At 38.2% G+C, this 23,600-nt stretch overlaps 1 pseudogene; it reads right to left on the minus strand.

Moving 5' to 3' along the window:
- Nucleotides 1-3,233: 3,233 nt before the first annotated feature.
- On the minus strand, nucleotides 3,234-7,322 carry LOC101693396 (annotated as a pseudogene).
- Nucleotides 7,323-23,600: the final 16,278 nt, after the last annotated feature.

Below are 23,600 nucleotides of genomic sequence, written 5' to 3' on the forward strand. Positions count from 1 at the left end.
GCAGAGGCTTTAACCCTCTGAGCCACCCGGGTGCCCTGCCTTTTATTTCTTTTTGTTGTCTGATTGCTGAGGCTAGGACTTCTAGTAGTATGTTGAATAGCAGTGGTGATAATGGACATCCCTGCCGTGTTCCTGACCTTAGCAGAAACGCTCTCAGTTTTTCTCTATTGAGAATGATATTCTCTGTGGGTTTTTCATAGATGGCTTTAATAATATTGAGGTATGTGCCCTCTATCCCTACACTTTGAAGAGTTTTGATCAGGAAGGGATGCTATACTTTGTCAAATGCTTTTTCAGCATCTACTGAGAGTACTATATCGTTCTTATTATTTCTTTTATTAATGCATTGTATCACATCAATTGATTTACAGATGTTGAACCAACCTTGCAGCCCTGGAATAAATCCCACTTTGTCGTGGTGAATAATCTTTTAATGTACTCTTGGATCCTATTGGCTAGTATTTTGGTGAGAATTTTCGCATCTGTGTTCATCAAGGATGTTGGCCTGTAGTTCTCTTTTTTGATGGGATCCCTGTGTGGTTTTGGGATCAAGGTGATGCTGGCCTCATAAAATGAAAATGAAAAGGAGTTTTCCTTCCATTTCTATTTTTTGGAACAGTTTCAGGAGAATAGGAATTAATTCTTCTTTAAATGTTTGGTAGAGGGACGCGTGGGTGGCTCAGTTGTTTGGGCGGCTGCCTTCGGCTCAGGTCATGATCGCAGCATCCTGGGATCGAGTCCCACATCAGGCTCCTTGCTTGGCGGGGAGCCTGCTTCTCCCTCTGCCTCTGTCTGCCTGTGCTTGCTCTCACTTCTCTCTCTATGACAAATAAATAAATAAAATCTTTAAAAAAATAAAAATAAAAAATAAATGTTTGGTAGAATTCCCCTGGGAAGCCATCTGACCCTGGGCTTTTGTTTGTTTGGAGATTTTTGATGACTGTTTCAATCTCCTTACTCATTATGTTCCAGTTTTCTATTTCATCCTGGTTCAGTTGTGGTAGTTTATGTGTCTCTAGGAATGCATCCATTTCTTCCAGATTGTCAAATTTGTTGACACAGAGTTGCTCATAATATGTTCTTATAATTGTTTGTATTTCTCTGGTGTTGGTTGTGATCTCTCCTCTTTCATACATGATTTTATTTGGTTCCTTTCTCTTTTCTTTTTAATAAGTCTGGCCAGGGGGTTATCAATCTAATTAATTCTTTCAAAGAACCAGCTCCTAGTTTTGTTGATTTGTTCTATTGGGTTTTTTTTGTTTGTTTGTTTGTCTGTTTTTTGGTTTCTATTTCATTGATTTTTCTCTGATCTTTATGATTTCTCGTCTCCTGCTCTTCTCCTTCTGGGTTTAGGCTTTCTTTGTTGATCTTTCTCCAGCTCCTTTAGGTGTAGGGTTAGGTTGTGTTTTTGAGACCTTTCTTGTTTCTTAAGAAAGGCTTGTATCACTATATATCTTCCTCTAAGGACTGCCTTTGCTGTGTCCTGATTTTGAAACATAGTGTTTTCATTATCATTTGTTTCCATGAATTTTTTCAATTCTTTATTTCCTGGTTGACCCATTCATTCTTTAGAAGGATGCTCTTTAGCCTCCATGTATTTGGGTTCTTTCAAAACTTCCTCTTGTGATTGAGTTCTAGCTTCAGAGCATTCTGGTCTGAAAATGTGCAGGGAATGATCCCAATCTTTTGATACCAGTTGAGACTTTATTTATGACCCAGGATGTGATTTATTCTGGAGAATGTTCCATGTGCACTAGAGAAGAATGTGTATTCTGTTGCTTTGGGATGGAATGTTCTGAATATATCTGTGATGTCCATCTGGTCCAGTGTGTCATTTAAGGCCTCTATTTCCTTGTTGATCTTTTGCTTGGATGATCTGTCCATTTCAGTGAGGATAGTGTTAAAGTCCCCTACTGCTATTGTATTATTGTTGATGTTTTTCTTTGATTTTGTTATTAATTATTTTATATAGTTGGCTGCTCTCATGTTAGGGACATAGATATTTAAAATCATTAGGTCTTCTTGAACAGACCCTTTGAGTATGATATAGTGTCCTTCCTCATCTCTTTTTATAGTCTTTGGCTTAAAGTCTAATTGATCTGATATAAGGATTGCCACTCCTGCTTTCTTCTGGATGTCCATTACCATGGTAAATTGTTTTCCACCCCCTCACTTTAAATCTGGAAGTGTCTTTGGTCTAAAATTAGTTTCTTGTAGGCAGCATATTGATGGGTTTTGTTTTTTTAATCCATTCTGATACCCTGTGTCTTTTGATTGGAGCATTTAGCCCATTTACATTCAGGGTAGCTATTGAGAGATATGAATTTAGTGCCATTGTATTGCCTGTAAGGTGACTGTTACTGTATATTGTCTCCGTTCTTTTCTGATCTACTACTTTTAGGGTCTCTCTTTGCTTAGAGGATCCCTTTCAATATTTCCTGTAGAGCTGGTTTGGTGTTTGCAAAGTCTTTCAGTTTTTGTTTGTCCTGGAAGCTTTTTATCTCTCCTTCTATTTTCAGTGATAGCCTAGGTGGATATTATATTCTTGTTTGCATGTTTTCATGTCTTTTAAACTGAGCATTATCTCTCCTTTCTAGTGAAACAAAAAGTAAATTTAAAAATAAACAGGAACAAAATTACAATAGAGAACGTCAATGCCAAATAAGATCCTATAGGTTCTGCTGATTCTCCCATCAAATGGCAGGGCTCATGTCATCATTGGGAGGAAATTTTATTTTATTTTTTTAATTTTTTATTTTTTTAAACATTTTATTTATTCATTTGACAGAGAGAGATCACAAGCAGGCAGAGAGGCAGGCAGAGAGAGAGAGAGGAGGAAGCAGGCTCCCCGCGGAGCAGAGAACCCGATGCGGGACTCGATCCCAGGACCCTGAGATCATGACCTGAGCCGAAGGCAGCGGCTTAACCCACTGAGCCACCCAGGCGCCCGGAAATTTTATTTTAAAATTGCCTTCTTAAATGCAAGGATGTTCATTAAACATCACAAGTAAACATGCCAAAGGAAAAGTCATATTGTCAAAATGCCTACTTAACCACCCAGACATCTCAAACCCACCCTTTGGTGATGTTCTATAACCCCATTTTTTTTTTAATTTTTTATTTTTTATAAACATATATTTTTATCCCCAGGGGTACAGGTCTGTGAATCACCAGGTTTACACACTTCACAGCACTCACCAAATCACATACCCTCCCCAATGTCCATAATCCCACCCCCTTCTCCCAATAACCCCATTTTTTAAAGTTTTTTTTTTCTTTTAAACAAGAGTAATTAGACAGATACATGTTGGTAAATGCCAACTGTCCGTTATCACATAGAGACACAGTATAATAATCTCTATGCCCAATGTACATAGAAAGGATGAAAAAGCTGGAATTCTATGTACTACTACAGAGGGGCCTAGAACTCTGACATCTGGAGAGCTGTCAGCATAATCAAGGAAGCAGAGAATTTTCTTTTTTCCCATGGAGCATGGTGTAGATTCCATAAAGATTTGTTGAGGCAGGAAGGGATAAAAATTAATTTGGAAAAGAAAGGGGTAGAGATTCTTTTCCCACTATATTCTGCTCAAAGGTATTCCTCTCTCCCATAATTTGAGAACCATGTTATAAAGGAAGAGTGAAGAGACTTCAAAATAAGGCAATGAACAGAAGAATGGGAAGGGAAACGACTGAAACTTGCCTTCAGGGACTGGAGAAAATTAAAAAAGGAAGGTTGGAATCCATCAGTGTTCATTAGTCATCTTCTCTTCATCTTCCTCTCCTTCCTTTCCCTCATCCTCATCTTCATCTCTTCACCTTCATGCTCACCTCCTTCTTCATTGATATCTTCCAATCCTTTTTCTCCATTATCTTCATCATCATCATCTTCTCCTTCACCTTCTTCATCCATATTGGGAACCACGTAGTACTGTAATGGATTTGGCTAAATACCATCTTTGATAATCTCTCTTAATTCATCTGTACCTGCATCAGAATGGTCAGATGAAGAAGATCTCTGTTTCCTCATGCTGTCTCTTTCTTCTAGTTTTATTCTGCATTTTACTTGAACATTTTACCATTCCTCTCCAGATTTCTGTTTGATTTCAGTGGACTTTGAAGAAAGATCATCACTGTCATTCAGATGACATTCTTTAGAGAGAACTTTACTTTCAAAGGAAGAGTATTCATCAAAATAAAATCTATTCTGATTTAATATCTTCAAATTCTGTCACTTCAACTTTTGTCAAATAATGCAGCACCTCTTCATCCTCCTCCCCAAGGAGTGTAGACACTAGTAGATGGCTGACAAATGTTACCCCAAATTTGGGATTTTTGGCAATCAATTACAATCTCTGAAGGAATGATTGGTGGAGTTTGTTATATTTCTGTTCTACCTTCAAAAATCTCCTCACTGGCTTATTCATTAAGTCTCTCTATTCCATTTGTTACTTCATCTTTGTGTTAAATTGCTTCTTGCTGTTTTTTTCTCCCTTTGGCAAGTGCTCAGATGTTGATATCTCCTTTGGCTTGGGGGCAAGAGGCAATCTTGGTTTCTTTGTTTGGGGCAGGAGTGAACAATGGCATTTGGGGGCCATGCTGTGAGGATAGTCCATAAAATAAGGGCAGATGCATGTATGGAAGAAGTTCTGATTACTCTCCAGCTCAGCACTTAGAATGTATCATACCACTCTCTTCTGGCTTGCAAGGTTTCTATTGAAAAATCTCCTACTAGATTTATGGGTTTTCCCTTCTAAGTTAATGACTTCTGTCTTGCTGCTTTCAAGATTTTTTCTTTATCACTTTATTTTGTGAATTTAATTACAATATATATTGGTGTTGGCCTGCTTTTGTTGATTTTGATGGGAGTTCTCTATACCTTCTGGATCTGGATATCTGTTTCCCCATATTAGGGAAAATTTAAACTATTATTTATTCAAACAAAATTTCTGTGCCCTTTACTCTGTTTCTCTTCTGGGACTCCTATAATACCAATGTTATTATGTTTGATGGAGTCACTGAGTTCCCTAGATCTATTTAATTGTATATAATTTCCTTTTCTCTCTTCTGTTCAGCTTGACTACTTTCTATTATTCTGTCTTCTAGGTCACTAATTTGTGCCCCTGCTTTTTTCATTCTGCTATTCCAATCATTCAAGCATGTTTCTCATTTCATTTATTGATCTCTTTATCTTTAACATGTTATTCCTTATCTCTGTGCTGAAGGTTTAACTCAGGTCTTCCACCCCTTTCTCAAGTCCGGTGATTGTTGCTTTAAGATTTCTTTCAAGCATGTTTCCTGTATCTATTTCACTTAGATCTCTGGCTGTGGCCTAGTCCTATTTTTTCATTTGGGATAAATTTGTCTGTATCCTCATTTTGCTTGCTTCTCTGTGACTGCTTCTGTGTGTTAAAGTTAGCTGAGTCTTCTGTTCTTTAAAGTAGTGACTTTATGAAGAAAAGGACCTGGAGTACCCTGCAGTGCCACATCCCTTGTTCACCAGAACCTGGCACTTATCAACACAAAATTAACAAATTTACAATTCAAGCCCCAGTGAAGACAACTCCATGGAATAAACAATCCTCACAAAGAAGAATCTGGAAAGATTGTATATTACAGGGTTATATAGGTTTTTTTGTTGTTGAGTTACAAATCATCATGATGAAGGACATTTCAGAAAACTGTCTATGCTTTTAGTACATGCAAGTTTGCATGTTTTGGAGGTAGGGGAATGGAATTTCAGGAGATTTTTACTCTTATATTTAGTATAAAATATTTCCTTTAGGTTATTTGCTATAACTTGATATACAATGTATGCTTAGGGCAGAAATATTACCCATGCTCTGAAGTTTGGTGAAGTTACTGTGACCTTGGTAAAAGTATATCTTCCCTAGGAGCCCAGGAGCAGGATCCACAAACACTAAAAGTTGAAAACTTCCTTTATCATATGCCCCTTTTGGTCAATAATCTTTCCTCAGAAAACACTGATGATCAACCTATTTTATATCCCTCGGTGCCAGAGTGACTGGCTTGTCTGCTTAGGTCCATCAAGTTCCCCATTGCTAAGTGTGAGAATATATACATAAATATAAATAAAATATAAATAAATATATAAATATAGGAACTTAGTTTCCTTATTCAGGGGAATTTATTATACCATAAATGGTGGGAATCTTAAAAGTGATATATGTTTTCTAATAAGTCCAATTGGTGAGCAAACATGGTATGTGTGCTTGGCTTAGATGGTCTAGTTTAACATTTTATATAATATTTATAACAAAGATATATGGACAATAAAAGAATTCCAATAATTACAATTTGAAGGAGCCAATGTAATATTAGAATAGACCCAGAAGAAAAAAACCCAATGAATCCTTTATATTTATCTTGGTAAAAGGGTAGGGAAATTTATGATTATTTATGAGGAAAAATGGAGCATGTGCACTGAGCAAACATAACATTTATTCCCATGTTTCTTTGGAGTTGAGACTTAATATCAGAAGGAGACAAAATTCAGTTCCTGACACCAGGAGGTTTTCTTACAATAAGGGAAGGGGTTATGGGCTTGCTCTAAGAGCTGGAGTCTTAGACTTGTCTCACCTAAAGAATGCTGGGCCTTGCTCGTTTATAGACTAGAAACATATCAATTGACCTTGAGTCCAGGCTTCTGCAAAGACAGCTAGTGAGCTTGTTAGTGGGGTCTGTAAAGACACAATTGCTGATTAGGGGGAAACAGTTGTATGAAAAACTAGTTTAAATTTTTTTGTTAATTTTAACTTCATTAACCCTGTGGGGCATGGTTTCAGTTCCCTAAGTTATGATCATTCCTCACTCTTGAAGAATTGAAATGATGATCACTTCGGCTACTTCTTAATCTCCTCAGGTGAGGTTGGTCTTGGTTCAAAGACAGTTTTTGCAAATCTTCACTGTAATGTGCCATGTGACAGGCTAAGCAAAAGTTTTAATTTAAAGGTCAGAGCAGCAAGAGAAATAGAAGCAACTATGTTCCTAAGTCAGACATGCTAAGTTTTTTCCTACTGTGATTTCCCATTGTCAATCCTTCATTCCATGTCTGTAGAACATGGGTTTATCTTCTGTAACTCCTTCAAGCTGAATTAAGGCACAGTAGGGGATTTGGATTGGAAGGATTTGACATGGTGTAGGATGCAACTTTTGGCCCCCAGTGAAGGGGAACTATCAGAGATAGTTCTTATCTGAGAACCTGGATATTTTCCTACATAATTTGGTATTACATGACATCACTAATTTTATCCCAAAATACATTTTTTTGTTTAAAGATTTTATTTATTTATTTGACAGAGAGAGATCACAAGTAGACAGAGAGGCAGGCAGAGAGAGAGAGAGGGAAGTAGGCTCCCCGCTGAGCAGAGAGCCCGATGCGGGACTCGATTCCAGGTCCCTGAGATCATGACCTGAGCCAAAGGCAGCAGCTTAACCCACTGAGCCACCCAGGCGCCCCCAAAATACATTTTAAGGAAAAGTAACAGTGTAATAAACCCATCATCCCCTCTAAAATTGATCTCATATAAATGGGTATATTGATATGAGGATAGATCAGTAAACCAGTCCCAGCAACCTTGGGAAGGGAGGTGTTGTGGTCAGGGGCTTCTTATAGCCAAGAGGCTTGCTGCCTGATTTTATCTATATGGAATTTTATTTCCCAGGAGAAGTGAATGTAAGTGTTGTTAGCAAGTGGTGTTAGTCATCGTATAGATTCTGCCTTAGTTAGCAAGCAACGAGATAATCAAGAAGACTTTTTTTATGGAAACAAACAAACAAAAAAAACCAAATTGTAATTATTGGAATTCTTTTACTGTCCATATATCTTTGTTATAAATATTATATCACTAGACAATCTAAGCCAAGCACACGCACTACTTTTGCTCATTAGTTGTTTTCATTTTTGTTTTAAGGAAACAAAAGAGCAAATTATAAATCCAGTGTCTGAGTCCCTGATGCTACCAGTGAGATTTTTAGATGTCAGACTTGAAGCATCCTCAGATGTAGTGGGAGCAGACTGGCAATATGACGGATTTTTTTTTTTTTTTTTTTTTTTTTTGGTTTGTAGTTCAAATGTCTCTGGTAATCCTTTTGAGTGGTCTGTAGAGTAGCAGGCACAGTGATTGTCTATATACGAGCTATTGTGGAACTCTTTCTGACATTTACCTCAAGTTGTCTACCTTTAGTCTGTAGGACTGGAAAGGCAGCTGGAAACTCCATAAGCAAGATATCAGGGTAAAATTTCCATTGTTTCCATAAAGTCAGCCTTAGTTCCTTAAACCTGTCTGGTCATATCTGAATCTATACATGTTTCTCTCAAATATGACATTCTAGTCAAAGCCTTGGTAATATAACCAATATTTCCAATGGTGTTCTGTTTCAAAGAGAACAGATTTTTATTGAACTTACATAAGTAATTATAATTGCCATGAAAGAAAGAATACTCATGGAGTGTTTTGAATTCTAGAGGGTTCAGGTAGGGAGAAAAGAAAAATGCTTCCATTTGTTCATAAAGGAATATTTTATCAAATTTTTGTAAGTCACAGATACCTTAAGAGAAAAAAATTTCCTTAAATCTGGAAGAGCAAACATTAGAGGACCAGCAATATTTTTAAACAAGAGTCATAAAAACTATAATCATCTTCCTTAATTCCTTTAGTCCCATGTTATTAATTTGTTTTGGTTGAACATACTTTTCCCATTAGTTTTAGAAATCCTTACTCAGTTCAGTTTTATGATCCTAAGGGTATCAGAAACCTGTATTTGTCAAAATCCCTTTTCATGAATCTCCTTGAAGGTACTATAAGATGCAAGAGCATCAGAGCAATAACTATAAATGACAAAAGACTTAAAAATGGACATGGTTTAAAAATGACTCTGATGGGAGTTCATTATAATGTAGTTGACCAGGAAATTTGGGTGTTTTTTTGAAACACTTAGTATTTTAATAATTAGAATTTCAAGTGATGAATTATACCAGGGTATATTAAAACCTTAGCAATTTTATATGGTTTGGGAAATTTTATCATCATTTATCAATGCATTCAATGTGAGTTAACATACCAAATAAATAAGCCTAATTAGACAAAAATACTTCATTTTGGATTTGAATTTCTGGGAGAAGTTTGTTTTAAAAACCCCTAGCATGTTTTAAAGCATGTGCCTATATATATGATCTTAGGCTATTATAAAATTTTATATATTATTACTGTTTAACCATAGTGGCTGTGAGAAATTTTACAGAAGGTTTTATAGTTGTTAGCAAAACTTAGCTCCTTTAGTATTGAAGGATTTAGTACTTTTAAGTATTCAAAGACCTGTTAAAAACAAATAGAGAACCCCTTGTTTTTCTGGGCAAATGAGGGGAAACCTTGTTTATAATTTCTTATCAAGAGCAAACCAATAATCCAAGAAATCCTAGTCTTTTTCTTTTCTTTTAAGATTTTATTAATTTATTTGCCAGAGAGATAGTGAGAGCAGAAAGAGAAGCAGGAGGAGTGGGAGAGAGAGAAGCAGGCTTCCTGCTGAGCAGGGAGCCTGGCGTTTTTATTTTCTTAACAGAGATAAAAGCAAAATTTTAATTTTATATCAGTATATTTTTGAAACTCATTTATTCCAATCTTAGTCCTGACCACACATAAAGCCCTTCACAAATGTTTTACAATTTTTTAAAAAATTCAAATTTTGTCCTAAATTTTCCCTCTCTAAATAACCAGTCTTATGTCAGGACAAAATTATTTTCTTTCCATCAAAAGAAATGTATTTTTATTCCTTACACCTTTCTTATATAGCTCTTACTTCCCTACACACAGAGCTGCTTTTTTTAAAAAAAATCATTTTCCAGCAGTCCCAATCACATTTATCAGAATTTTAATTCTTAGAAACAACCTTTCCTGTGAAAACTAATTAGTAACAAATTGTGAATTATTACACCAGACTTTTTTTTAGAATGGCAAATTTATGAGTATGTTGCATGATTTCTACAAATGTCTTTTTTTATGGTCCAATCTTTCAATAATGCACAAAGCATGTATACCAACTGTTCATGCATTTTTAGTTTCAGCAACAAGAAGCTAAAAGCAGACAAACCTATGTGCAGTAATTAATGTTTTAGATTTCATTTGGGAAAGTCTTAGATACCCAATGAATTTAACCTAATTTCTGATTTAACATATAAAAACTTCAAAGTTTTATGTTATAATGATTTGTGGAAGTTATTTAAAAGTTTATCTGTAAATCTTTTTATTTATTTGACCTATTTTTAATGATTATCCATGAAAACTTCATGAAACAGACAAACTAACCATGATTTTAAGTCCCCTCTGCTGACAAACTGCAACAGAGATAACCTAACCTTAGCTAATCAATTCAAGTAGAATAGAAGTTGGTTGTCTCTATTATATTTGATATTAGATTTAATATTGATTTAGATTTAATATTGAATATGTTACACCTGTTTCCACTAAAAAGTCCAACAGTTTGTTCCCTATTAGTCAATTTATTGATTTAGATTTAATATTGAATATGTTACACCTGTTTCCACTAAAAAGTCCAACAGTTTGTTCCCTATTAGTCAATTTTATTTGGGGCTCCTGTGAGGAAATCTAAAGTGAGTGGAGTGGCTTAAGTCCAGGGGAACCCTTGGGCTCTTGCACATTGATTTGAGAGGTGACTAAATTCAAGCCTCATGAGGAGGTGGTCCAATAGCTTGGGGTGCTTTGTGTTCCTTGATAGCGAGGGTATAGGTACATTAGCTGATGGTACTAGAGGCACTGAGGAGGAACTGTGCAAACAGCCCAGGGGGGTTGGGATAGGAACAGTAAGAGGCAGAGGCAAAGGCAGCAGGGTGCCACCAGCAAAGCCAGAGGCAGATTTAAAGTTTTGGATTAACTTTTTTTTTAAATCTCCATCTCCTCTTGCTTGCCATTCAGCCCTCTAGAAGAGGTAGAGGAGGAGATAGTAGGTTGGGCTTCAGTTCTGGTGCTTGTCTTGGAGTGTGGATTTAGGATTTCTAGTGTCTGCCTACTTTCCTCCTCCTCTTCCTCATTATTCTCACTTTTGGGAAACGGATCACGTGTCTTACATTTTGTTCATTTTTATCTCTTTGAATGATCAATCAGGTCCCTTCCTGGGATACATCTTTATTATGGAATAATATTGAAGTCTGAATGTTGGGAATTTTATCCCAGATCATGTGAACTTAAAAACATTTGGGCCTGTTTTTATCCTTTTGAGTTTTAGAATGCTCAATTTTTATAACCCCCTGCCTTTAAACCAATTAAATAAAGCTCTTTTACAAATTAATTTTAACAACACCCAACCATAGGTAGGTTAGTACACAAAACTCACGTTTGTAATATATATGGACACGTATACAAAAGCAGGATGCAAACTAAATTGAATCTGTGTTTCATTAATATTTGCAGAGAGGACATTGAAGACCAAATTTCTAAATATTCCCCTTTTATTAAAACAAGTCTAATTCTAAGACAGCATTATAATTTATAGATCAATTTATTAGTTATTTCCCATTTCCAATTAGAACACAACCAGTTTTGTGCAAAGACCCCCAAATCCGCAGCAACAGACAAACCCAAGGAAGCCAAAGTACTGTTATATCTAGAGCAGCGAATTATGTAGATGGACACCACATTTAGTTGGCCAAATTCAGGGGCACCTGGATGGCTCTGTGGGTAAAAACTTCTGCCTTCAGTTCAGGTCACGATCTCAGGGTACTGGGATAGAGCCCCACATTGGGCTCTCTGCTCAGCAGGGAGCCTGCTTCCTCCCTCTCTCTCTGCCTGCCTCTATGCCTACTTGTGATCTCTGTCTGTCAAATAAATAAATAAAAATTTTTTTTAAATGTAGGCCAAAAAAAAAAAAAAAAAGTAGGCCAAATTCAGGAGTCTTTATTAAGAAGGCGGTGGCTGTGAGAGAGCTCATGTACTCCAAAATCTCGCAGCCCTGAATGAGCTCAGGGATAGACTTATAAAGGCATAAACCACATCCTGTTGCCAGTTTTAAAAATTGCCAAGCACAGTACAGAAGCAAAAATGCTGGGTTAAGCAGATATTTAGGGTAAGGGTACATTTCCTGAAATTGTTATATCTGGAGTATTTTGCAGTTTTTTGTTAAGGTTGCAATAACACGGGTATAGTAACATGACTATGTTACAAAATGCCCACTTTTTATTAAAATGGCATGACTTATACTAAGTCCATCTCCTAGGTGTCTCAGTACTGCTGTGATCATTGGTTCATCCCCCAAAGCCAGGGGCTTCATTGACTGACCCAAATGGCTTCCTAGTTTCTGGTTACTTAGTCTTGGAGCTGTTTTTCTCTAATTGTGGCTACAAGAAACTAATTCAGACATGTCAAAAGAACCCCTTTTGGGTCATCCAAGACTCAGGTTATTCTTAAATGTTCCCATTTCAGTAAGCACTTGCACGCATAGGCTTATACGTACTATACATGTGGCCTCCCGGAGGTTCCTGGGGATGGTTGTTGGTTTCCCCTTCTTTTGAAGCACAATTCCCCATTTCTTTTACTTTCACTTTTACTTTTAGAATAAGGCTTGAACAAGATCTAAGTTTATTAGGTGTGGTGGGTCAAGAGAATGCTGCTTGTGATTGTCACTTCTAATTACTAGGTATGCTCTCTTAAGTGGGGTCTATGACCACTGGGGACACTCAGAGCACTGGATGATCAACCCCTATGTGTGTGTTCCCTGAGGAGTTAATCATTAATTACCTTATGAGATGGGAAGTTCCTATGGGACTGGTATATCCTTTGACACTTCTGCTAGACTTTCAGTCACTGCAAAGCACCATATGGACAAAAGGAGCAAGAGCTCCTTCTCTTTGGAGTTGAGTGACTCAGTTGTTCCAGTTTCTAACCAGAAAATTTATTCAAGCCTTATATCAATAACATCAATTAGAATAATGCCCAATTAAAATAACCAACCCATTCACTCCCCTGCTCTAGGTTATTCCCACCTGGAGAACATTACCAGTAACCTTTAACAGCTCACAAAAAGTCACGACCATAAACTCAAATTGAGGAGGTCCAGTTATCAGGAGAACTCACCTGATACATCTGTGAAATGCTGAGAAATCAGAAGGTCATGAGGAGTCCATGCTGGTACCAAGTTCTAGGTGAGCTCTGAGCATTTTCAGGCAAGTTGCTCTGATAGCCTGACAACTGAGCCAATAATTGTCAATGCAAAATAAACAAACCTTTTACAATTTCTACAAAAAAAGACAAGAGTTTTATTCAAGCCCAAGTGAGCACAGCAGCCCAGGATATACAATCTTCATAAAGAAGGGAGTGCTCTGGAGAAGGAATGTTTAATACAGGATCATATGTGCTTTTATTACATCAAGAGTTACAAGTCATCACAGGAAGGACATTTCAGAAAATTACAGACTTTATCTTGTGTTTTTAGTATGTGCAAGTTTGCAGGTTTGGGAGTATGGAAACAGAACTCCAGGGGATTTTTACTCCTATCTTGAGTCTGAAATATTTCTTTTAGGTTATGTGCTAATGAAACAGATGTACAACATGTGCTCAGTACAGAAAGGGCTTTTGTGCTTTGAAGTGTCATCTTGATAAAAGTGTATCTTCCCTGGGAGCCCAGGAGTAGGGTTCACAAATATTAGAACTTGAAAATGTCCTTTGTCACACTTCAAGGAGAGGATCATATGTGTGTTACTTGTGCACTGCTGTCGCCTCTGAGTCACTTTCCTTTCAGGGCAGTCGTCCACGATGTGGGAAATAAAGGCAGAAGAGAAATTATTAAATTCCCTTACTACCTACAGTTCATTGACAAGTCCTTGAAACAGGCAGATTGACAGTCCTCTAGGGACTCAACTGCCTTGATGTTGACACTTTGCTAAGGGCAAAAGGCAATCTGTACCCTCCCCCCGCGCCCCACCACCACCACCAGGATCATGTAAGCCTACTTTAACATATAAAAATTGTTTTGGAAACTTCCTTTATCTCTAAACCCCCCAAGATATGTTTTGGCATTCCCCCAAGCATATGGGCTAACCATTACACATCTTAAGGGTCTCATGACTAAGGTTTTATTAGATGGTAATAAACAACATTTTCCCAACAATAGCTAGCCATCGCAAGGTTCTGGAAACTTTGCTTCCAGAATTTCTTAGAGACTTACACTGTCCCTAACCCCCTCCCAAGTTGAAAATATATAATGGGCCACTCCTCATGACCCCAGTGCAACCTTTTCTGCCCACAGGTCCTGTCCCTGTGCTTTTTTTTTTTTTAATTTATTTTTTTTTGATTAATTTTTTATCTTTTATAAACATATATTTTTATCCCCAGGGGTACAGGTCTGTGAATCACCAGGTTTACACACTTCACAGCACTCACCAAAGCACATACCCTCCCCAATGTCCATAATCCCACCCCCTTCTCCCAAACCCCCTCCCCCCAGCAACCCTCAGTTTGTTTTGTGAGATTAAGAGTCACTTATGGTTTATCTCCCTCCCAATCCCATCTTGTTTCATTTAATAAAACCACCTTTTTGCACCAAAGACATCTCAAGAGTTCTTTCTTGGCCATCAGCTCTGACCCTCAATGTCTTTCCTACCTCAGTCCACACTGATTGTGCCTGTTGTGGGCTGTGCTTGCTCTCTGTGGAGTTAGTGGGACCCAGGCAGGCCCTGGGGAACTTTGGAGCAAGGCTGCGGTGTAAGCAAAGTTTGCATTGAGCCACTAGTCCTTTGCCAGATCCCCCAAAGTCTGACACAGGTTGGGTGATGTGTGTTGGGGGGGTGGGCAGGGGGTTGAGGCTGGGCTTGGCTATGCACTTGGTGGCCCAGGAGGGTACATGAGAGCAGTTTTAACAAAATTTGCCCTAAGCGCTGGGCTGAGGTGAGTGGGCTTGGAGTGGTCCAGTCCTCAGGAGAACCTGCAGGTCTGGCACAGACCTGGCAGGTTAGGTAGCAAGTCTCAGTGCAGCCCTGCCTCCCGCAGAAGACCTTAGGTTTATGTTGGGGAGAGGGGCAGGTGGGAGATGGGGGAAGAAGGGGTGTGAGATTGGGGAGGGGGGTTGAGGAGTGCAGGAATGGTACCTGCCAGTAGCCTCATTTGTGGAGAAGTTCCCCAACATGCTCCAAAGTCAGTATGAACTGATCTGTCTCCTGTTTGCCCCAGCATGTGTAAACTGTGATTTTTTTATGTTGTCTCTCCATGCAGCTGCTGTCTTTATAAGGGCCCCCCTTCCTCCCACCCCAGCTATCACTGGCTCTCACAGCTTGCCCAGTGCTGAGTCAGCTGACTTTTAAAGCTCCAGGCTCCAGGTCCAACTACTTATACAAACTCTAAGAATTCAGCTTCTCTGGTCTTTAAAAGCCAAATGTTATGAGGAATAGTCTTCCCGTGTGAACTCCCTGGTGTGAGGAACCATTTCTCTGCTCTCTCCATGCACGCAGCTCTTTCCCACCTGCCAACAGTTTCCCTCTATCTTTTTGACCTTCCTAGCCTTTCAGATTCAACTTCTTCTCTATATTCATTTGTGGAGTTTGTCCTGCCAGTCTTCAGATCACTCTCTAGTTTATGGACTTGGGTCTGAATGATATCTAGTTGTAAACTTGGGAGAGTATAAGCTCAGAGCACTACTCTGCCATCTTCGCAGCCTTGACTTTATTAGAGATTATTTTTTTTGACAAAAATTAAGATCATGTGAAACAGAAAGTTGAATTTCCTTTCCAGGAGGCAGATGGAAGTCAGAGTGATTTAGGATGGCAAGAAGGCAAGTCCCACAGATAAGGGGAGTGAATGTTTCTGCCACACTGAGAACCACCACTGGCAAGAGATTCTGTATGAATATTCTGAGAATTAGGGACATATGAACTTAGAAGAAGTGATGAAAAGGAGTCATCTTTCTGTCTTTTAGAGTTCACCAGCTAACAGATCATGTAAGCCTTTCAGGCCACAGAAGTGTCATTTACAATATTTAATAATAAAAATCACCGTATGTCCTGTGGTTTCCCATTCTTCTTATAAAATGAAACCTGTCAGCAGTGGGTCCACACTCTCATTTGTCAACACTCATCTAGGGGTCAGTTTCCATGGCCCTCTTTGGAGAAAGCAAGTGAGTAGTTTACTAGTCTTTTGCCTGACATCATCATCTGCCTGGCTCTTGTAGGCCTGGCTCTTGTAGTTTGTTATCTCTGATCTAGACATTTGATGGTCTAGTTTGGGGGACATGGCAATATTGAAGGTTTTATCTGTAATGTATGTTTGTTTCTTAGAATTTCTTGGTTCTATCTGAAACCTTAGAATACAGGTAACTTCTATCAACACTATCAACACATAACATGTTCTTGAGTAATACCAATGGGATGAATCTGTCTTGTTTCAAGGAAGATGGTCACAATAGTTGGCATTCTCTAGGGAGAGAAAAGAGGCATAGACCTATTACCCAATGAGATCTGATACTAAACTGAAGCTCGCATATTTTCATAAAAGCCTAATTCTACTAAATGATTGATTCAAAAAGCATTCATTGAGCACCTAAAATGTAACAGGAGTAATACTAAGTATTGAGATACAGAGAAGAGTAAAACAAAACTCTGATTTCGAGATGAATCCTTGATAGTAAAGGGACCCAAAAGGCCAAAGTTGCAGAAACACAAAGGGTTGTAGTTGCTGTGTGTTAGATGGCTTCCATACACAGTGAGGATAAAAAGAAAAGTCTTTTGTGACAGGACAGTGAGGGTTTTGAGAAAGAACATCCTGGAAGAGATGCAGCTTGGATCGTGTGTTTAAAGATGAGTGAGCATTTGCCAAACTGATTAGGATCTTTCCAGGCAGAGTGTGACCTCTACCAGGACCTTGTGAGAGGAATCAGGAATAGGAGGTTGTTGCAGTGGGATTTCAGAGGGAATAGGAAGTTAGGAAATGGGGATCACAGATGAAGCTGGGGAAGTTCAGCTATAATTGGAAGGAAGTACTAAGGTGGACAATGGGAAAACAGAAGACTAGAGGGGCTTTGGGTTTTGTTTTAGTTTTGTTTGAAGATGAGAAGAGTTGCATGTTTTAGAAGCTGGTATGCAAACACCAACAAAAAGGAAGAAGGTTAAGGTGCCCACAAAAAGGAGATAGTTGATGGAGTGAGATACAAAAGAATGTGAGAAAATGAAAAAGTTATAGCAGAAATGAGTGATTTTCTATATAATAACATATTTATTAAGAGAATGTTCTCATCTAATTACTCATTGAAAGAGACAGAATATTATAATTAAGTACATATTATTAAGTGATATAATTTTTTTGTTAACAAATTATTTCATTAATAATTGATTAAATCACTGACAATGTCTACTCATGGTACTGCTTTAACACCTTCCCTCAAGGAACTGAAAATACACAGAAAATTATAATAAAAATATTAATTTATGCACAGCTTATTATGAAACCCAGAGATTTAACAATCACTTACCCACAGACCCTTCAAACACTGAAGACCAGACCTGATTATCTTACACTATTTATAAGGTTTAAATTAATAAATGTTTATAAAAGTTTTTTCATTTATTCCTGCATCCAACAAATTTTTACTGAAGTCCTACTAAACATCCTAGTAAATGTCTATGCTGGACAGTAGGGCACAGAGAGAAAGAAGAACCCAGTCTGTTGAGGCAAAATGCCGTAATTATGTTAGTAACTAATATGCAATCATTTTTATGCATTTTCATTTGGGATTTCTGACATTATTGTCAGAGGCATTAATTTCTCCTTTGACACTACTAGCATGAGAACTGCAAGAATGCTGGGGGGTTAAGCATAGAAAAATACCTCTAAATATAGTAATAATAATTCATTACATGCAAGTAGTACTTCCCAATTAACAGAAACGAGATATTCCTGAATGGCCTATGGTATAGGCAACATTACTATTCTTCATTATATAGTTGAAAAACCTGAAGTACATAGGACATCATTGCTCATTCAAGATCACAGTGTTAGAACAAATCCTAGAACTTGAAATCTGGAAGATACCAGATGAGTAGACTATTTTAAATAATTTTGAATGAAGTTGCATAGAGACATTACAACCATTTGCAACACATTCTACTAAGATATAATATCATGCTCTTATTTAATAAAATAAGAAGCATCTGTATCAAACTTAGAACCAGACAATATGCTTAATAGCAAAACCCTAAAAGTATGTCCTCTGAACTCAAGGCCAAAGCTTCTTCTTTATAGTGATGGAAATTTATATAACTAAATTGTGATTTCAATAGTTTGGAAAATTTTGCTAATTTAATAAGGCACCCCAAATTATCTTATTCATTTGAATTATTTTATCTGTTCTGATGACTCCTTGTTTCCAAGCTTCAGATGCACATATTCTTCAGTCTAAGGGACTTTTCCACACGCAATGCAAACCAAACATATAAGTGGTTAAGCTCATCTTCTTGCCGGCCTTACTATTCTTTTGATATTACCTCATTTGTATACCATCATCTGGTCTTCTAAGACTTAGAACTAGTGGTTATCAATTCTTTCCTTGACCCTTTACTTTTCGCATCCTTGACTGTCCCATTCAGCATGCATCTGTGAACCAGTAAAAATGAGCTGGAATGTATTCACTTATAATTGGAGTTCTGACACCCACTCTTTTTCATTCCCTTTTTTCTCTGAGATTACATTTCTACATATCTTTAAATATTCTCACTCTGAAATTGGCCTTTCTCCTGACTGGCACCTGAAACTGGTGCTTAGCCTTGGTCTCTAGTGTTAGAACCTCAATTTTCCTCCATAACTTTCTATACCCTGACCCCTTTCTGTTCTAGTCAGGCCTTGAGATCCCCAGCTTTGGCCTTTTGCTTCATCTTGCTGTCCAGGCCTTTGTCCAGGAGGCCCACACAGAATTTTTCATTGCTCTGTAGGGTACATTTTATAGTCCTTACACTGGGCTGTGAGAACCACATTGTTCCACATAAGTCAGGGATCTCAAGTCACCACAAACTGACCAGAATCACTGAATGCTTCAGAACCAGTTCTGAAAAGACCCCAGGGAAAAGAAAGTTTGGACCAGGCCTAGATTTAGCATGTCCATTTATGAACCTGGCAAAAGACAGTATTGTGTGCAGAAGAAATACATCTGGCCACCATCTTCCCCCTGATCAGCACATAGGAACCTTCACTGCATGACCCAGTGTACTACCCATAGTCTCTGATATCCTCCAACTGGAAACTTATTAGCATACCATCTCTCAGAGCAGTCAAACCCTATTTTTATGTATTACCATAGCCACCATTTATATTAATTCCATGCAGCTTTCATTTTTATCTACCTTCTTGGCATGTATTCATCCTGCTTAAAACTAATATCCAGGTAGATCACCTATAGGAAATGTCTAAATGGGAGGCAGGAGAATTTCTTACACTGTAAGAGTATCAATTAAGGTCTGTGATCCTGATATGATAACTTTAGTTATCACCCAAACAGGATGAGTGTAAAGAAAAACATACCTAGATACACCATGATCAAACTGCTGAACACCAAAGATAGTATTGAAAGCAGTCAGAGAAAACAGAAACATCACATATGGAAGACCAAAGGTAAGAATGAGAACAGACCTCTTAGAGGGTATGCAGGCTGGAAGCAAATAGAGCAGAAGCTATAAAGTATTGAAAGAAAAAAGCTGTCAACTCAGAGATGTTAACCAGCAGAAGTATCTTTCAAAAATGAAGGTGAAAAAATTATTTTCTCAGAGAAAAAATTAAGCAAAAAAGAATTTATCACCAGCAGATTACGCCATAAGGAATGTTAACGTTCTTGAGGCAGGAGTATAATACCAGATTCAGGTATTCAGGAATATAATATACACCCAGACTGAAAGTGAAGGGATGGAGAAGCATCTTTCATTTCAATGGGCCTCAAAAGAAGGCCGGGGTAGCAATTCTCATATCAGATAAATTAGATTTTAAACTAAAGACTGTAGTCAGAGATACAGAAGGACACTACATCATTCTTAAAGGGACTATCCACCAAGATGATCTAACAATTGTAAATATCTATGCCACCAAATGGGAGCAGCCAACTACATAAGAAAATTTTTAATCAAGATAAAGAATCATATTGATATGAATACATTAATAGTAGGAGATCTTAACAAGCCTCTCTCAGAAATAGACAGATCATCGAAGCAGAAAATCAATAAAGAAACAAGAGCATTGAATGACACATTGGACCAGATGGACCTCGTACATATATACAGAACATTCCACCCTAAAACAACAGAATACTCATTCTTCTCAAGTGCCCACGGAACCTTCTCCAGAATAGACCACATACTGGGTCACAAATCAGGACTCAAACGATACCAAAAGACTGAGATTATTCCCTGCATATTCTCAGATCACAATGCTTTGAAACTGGAGCTCAATCACAAGGAAAAGTTCAGAAGGAACTCAAACACCTGGAAGCTAAAGACCACCTTGCTTAAGAATGCTTGGCTCAACCAGGAGATCAAAGAAGAACTGAAACAATTCATGGAAACCAATGAGAATGAAGACACTTCAGTCCAAAACCTATGGGATACAACAAAGGCGGTCCTCAGGGGGAAATACATAGCCTCCCTCAAAAAAATTGAAAAATCCAGAACTCAACCCCTGTCTCTACAACTTAAAGAACTGGAGAATCAACAACAAATCAAACCAACTCCACACATAAGAAGGGAAATAATCAATATTAGAGCAGAGATCAATGAGGTAGAAACCAGAGACAGTAGAACGTATCAATGAAACTAGAAGCTGGTTTTTTGAAAGAATCAATAAGATCAATAAACCATTGGCCACACTAATCCAAAAGAAAAGAGAGAAAGCCCAAATTCATAAAATTATGAATGAAAAGAGAGAGAGAGAGATCACAACTAAGACCAAGGAAGTAGAAACAATCATCAGAAGTTATTATCAACAGTTATATGCCAATAAATAAGCAACCTAGATGAAATGGATGCATTTTTGGAAAACTATAAACTCCCAAAATTGAACCAGGAAGAAATTGACAACTTGAATAGACCGATATCTAGTAACGAGATTGACGTGGTGATCAAAAACCTCCCAAAAAACAAGAGCCCAGGACCTGACGGACACCCTGGGGAATTCTACCAAACTTTCAAAGAAGAAATAACACCTATTATCCTGAAGCTGTTTCAAAAAATTGAAGCAGAAGGAAAACTTCCAGACTCTCTCTATGAAGCCAGCATTACCCTGATCCCCAAACCAGGCAAAGACCCTACCAAAAAGGAGAATTTCAGACCAATATCACTGATGAATATGGATGCTAAGATTCTCAACAAGATCCTAGCAAACAGGATCCAACAGCACATTAAAAAGATTATCCACCTTGACCAGGTGGGATTCATCCCTGGGCTACAAGGATGGTTCAACATTCGCAAATCGATCAATGTGATGCAACAAATCAATATGAGAAGAGAGAAGAACCACATGGTCCTTTCAATCGATGCAGAAAAAGCATTTGGCAAAATCCAGCATCCGTTCCTGATTAAACCCTTCAAAGTATAGAGATAAAGAGAACATTCCTGAACTTCATCAAATCTGTCTGTAAAAGACCCACAGCAAATAAATATCATCCTCAATGGGAAAAAGCTTTCAGCCTTCCCGTTGAGATCAGGAACATGACAAGGATGCCCACTTTCACCACTCTTGTTAACATAGTATTAGAAGTCCTAGCAACAGCAATCAGACAACAAAGAGAAATAAATTGGCAATGAAGAAGTCAAAGAAAAATTGGCAATAATTGGCAATAAAGAAGTCAAACTCTCTCTATTCACAGATGACATGATTCTTTATATGGAAAACCCAAAAGACTCCACCCCTAAACTAGTAGAACTCATACAGCAATTCAGCAACGTGGCAGGATACAAAGTCAATGTACAGAAATCAGTGGCTTTCTTATACACTAACAATGAAAATACAGAAAGGGAAATTAGAGAATCGATTCCATTTTCTATAGCACCAAGAACCATAAGATACCTGGGAATAAACCTAACAAAGAGGTAAAGGATCTTTACTCGAGGAACTACAGAACACTCATGAAAGAAATTGAAGAAGACACAAAAAGATGGAAGACCATTCTATGCTCTTGGATCAGAAGAATAAACATTGTTAAAATGTCTATACTGCCTAGAGCAATCTATACTTTTAATGCCATTCCAATCAAAATTCCACCAGTATTCTTCAAAGAGCTGGAGCAAATAATCCTAAAATTTGTATGGAATCAGAAGAGACCCCGAATCGCTAAGTAAATGTTGAAAAACCAAAATAAAACTGGGGGCATCACGTTACCTGATTTCAAGCTTTATTACAAAGCTGTGATCACCAAGATAGCATGGTACTGGCATAAAAACAGACACATAGACCAGTGGAGCAGATATGGACCCTCAACTCTATGGGCAGGAAAAAATATACAGTGGAAAAAAGACAGTCTCTTCAATAAATGGTGCTGGGAAAACTGGACAGCTATATGTAGAAGAATGAAACTGGACCATTCTCTTACACTGTACACAAAGATAAACTCAAAGTGGATAAAAAACCTCAACGTGAGACAGGAATCCATCAGAATCCTAGAGGAGAACATAGGCAGTAATCTCTTCAATATCAGCCACAGCAACTTCTTTCAAGATATGTCTCCAAAGGCAAAGGAAACAAAAACGAAAATAAACTTTTGGGACTTCATTAAAATCAAAAGCTTCTGCACAGCAAAGGAAACAGTCAAAAAAACAAAGAGGCAACCCACGGAATGGGAGAAGATATTTGCAAATGACAGTACAGACAAAAGGTTGATATCCAGGAACTATAATGAACTCCTCAAACTCAACACGCACAAAACAGACAAGCATATAAAAAAATGGGCAGAAGATATGGACAGACACTTCTCCAATGAAGACATACAAATGGCTATCAGACACATGAAAAAATGTTCATCACTAGCCCTCAGGGAGATTCAAATTAAAACTACATTGAGGGGAGGAGTCAAGATGGTGGAGAAGTAGCAGGCTGAGACTACTTTAGCTAGCCGGAGATCAGCTAGATAGCTTATCTAAAGATTGCAAACACCTGAAAATCCATCGGCAGATCGAAGAGAAGAAGAACAGCAATTCTGGAAACAGAAAAACAACCACTTTCTGAAAGGTAGGACCGGCGGAGAAGTGAATCCAAAGCGACGGGAAGATAGACCCCGGGGGGAGGGGCCGGCTCCGGGCAAGCCGCGGAGCAACGGCGCACAAAATCAGGACTTTTAAAAGTCTGTTCCGCTGAGGGACATCGCTCCAGAGGCTAAACCGGGGGGAAGCCCATGCGGGGTCAGCGTGGCCTCAGGTCCCGCAGGGTCACAGAAGGATCGGGGGTGTCTGAGTGTCGCAGAGCTTGCGGGTATTGGAACGGGAAAGCCAGCTACAGAGACGGAGCCGACAGTAAGCTCACAGCTCGGTGTTACCTTGAACCGGTCGCAGGCTCGGTGAGTTGGGAGCACGGCTGGAGGTCAGGCAGACGGGAGTAACTGGCGTTGTTCTCTGA

Source organism: Mustela putorius, unplaced genomic scaffold (genome assembly GCF_011764305.1).
Source record: "Mustela putorius furo isolate JIRA1106 unplaced genomic scaffold, ASM1176430v1.1 tig00000398_pilon_pilon_pilon, whole genome shotgun sequence".
Lineage (NCBI taxonomy): Eukaryota > Metazoa > Chordata > Mammalia > Carnivora > Mustelidae > Mustela > Mustela putorius.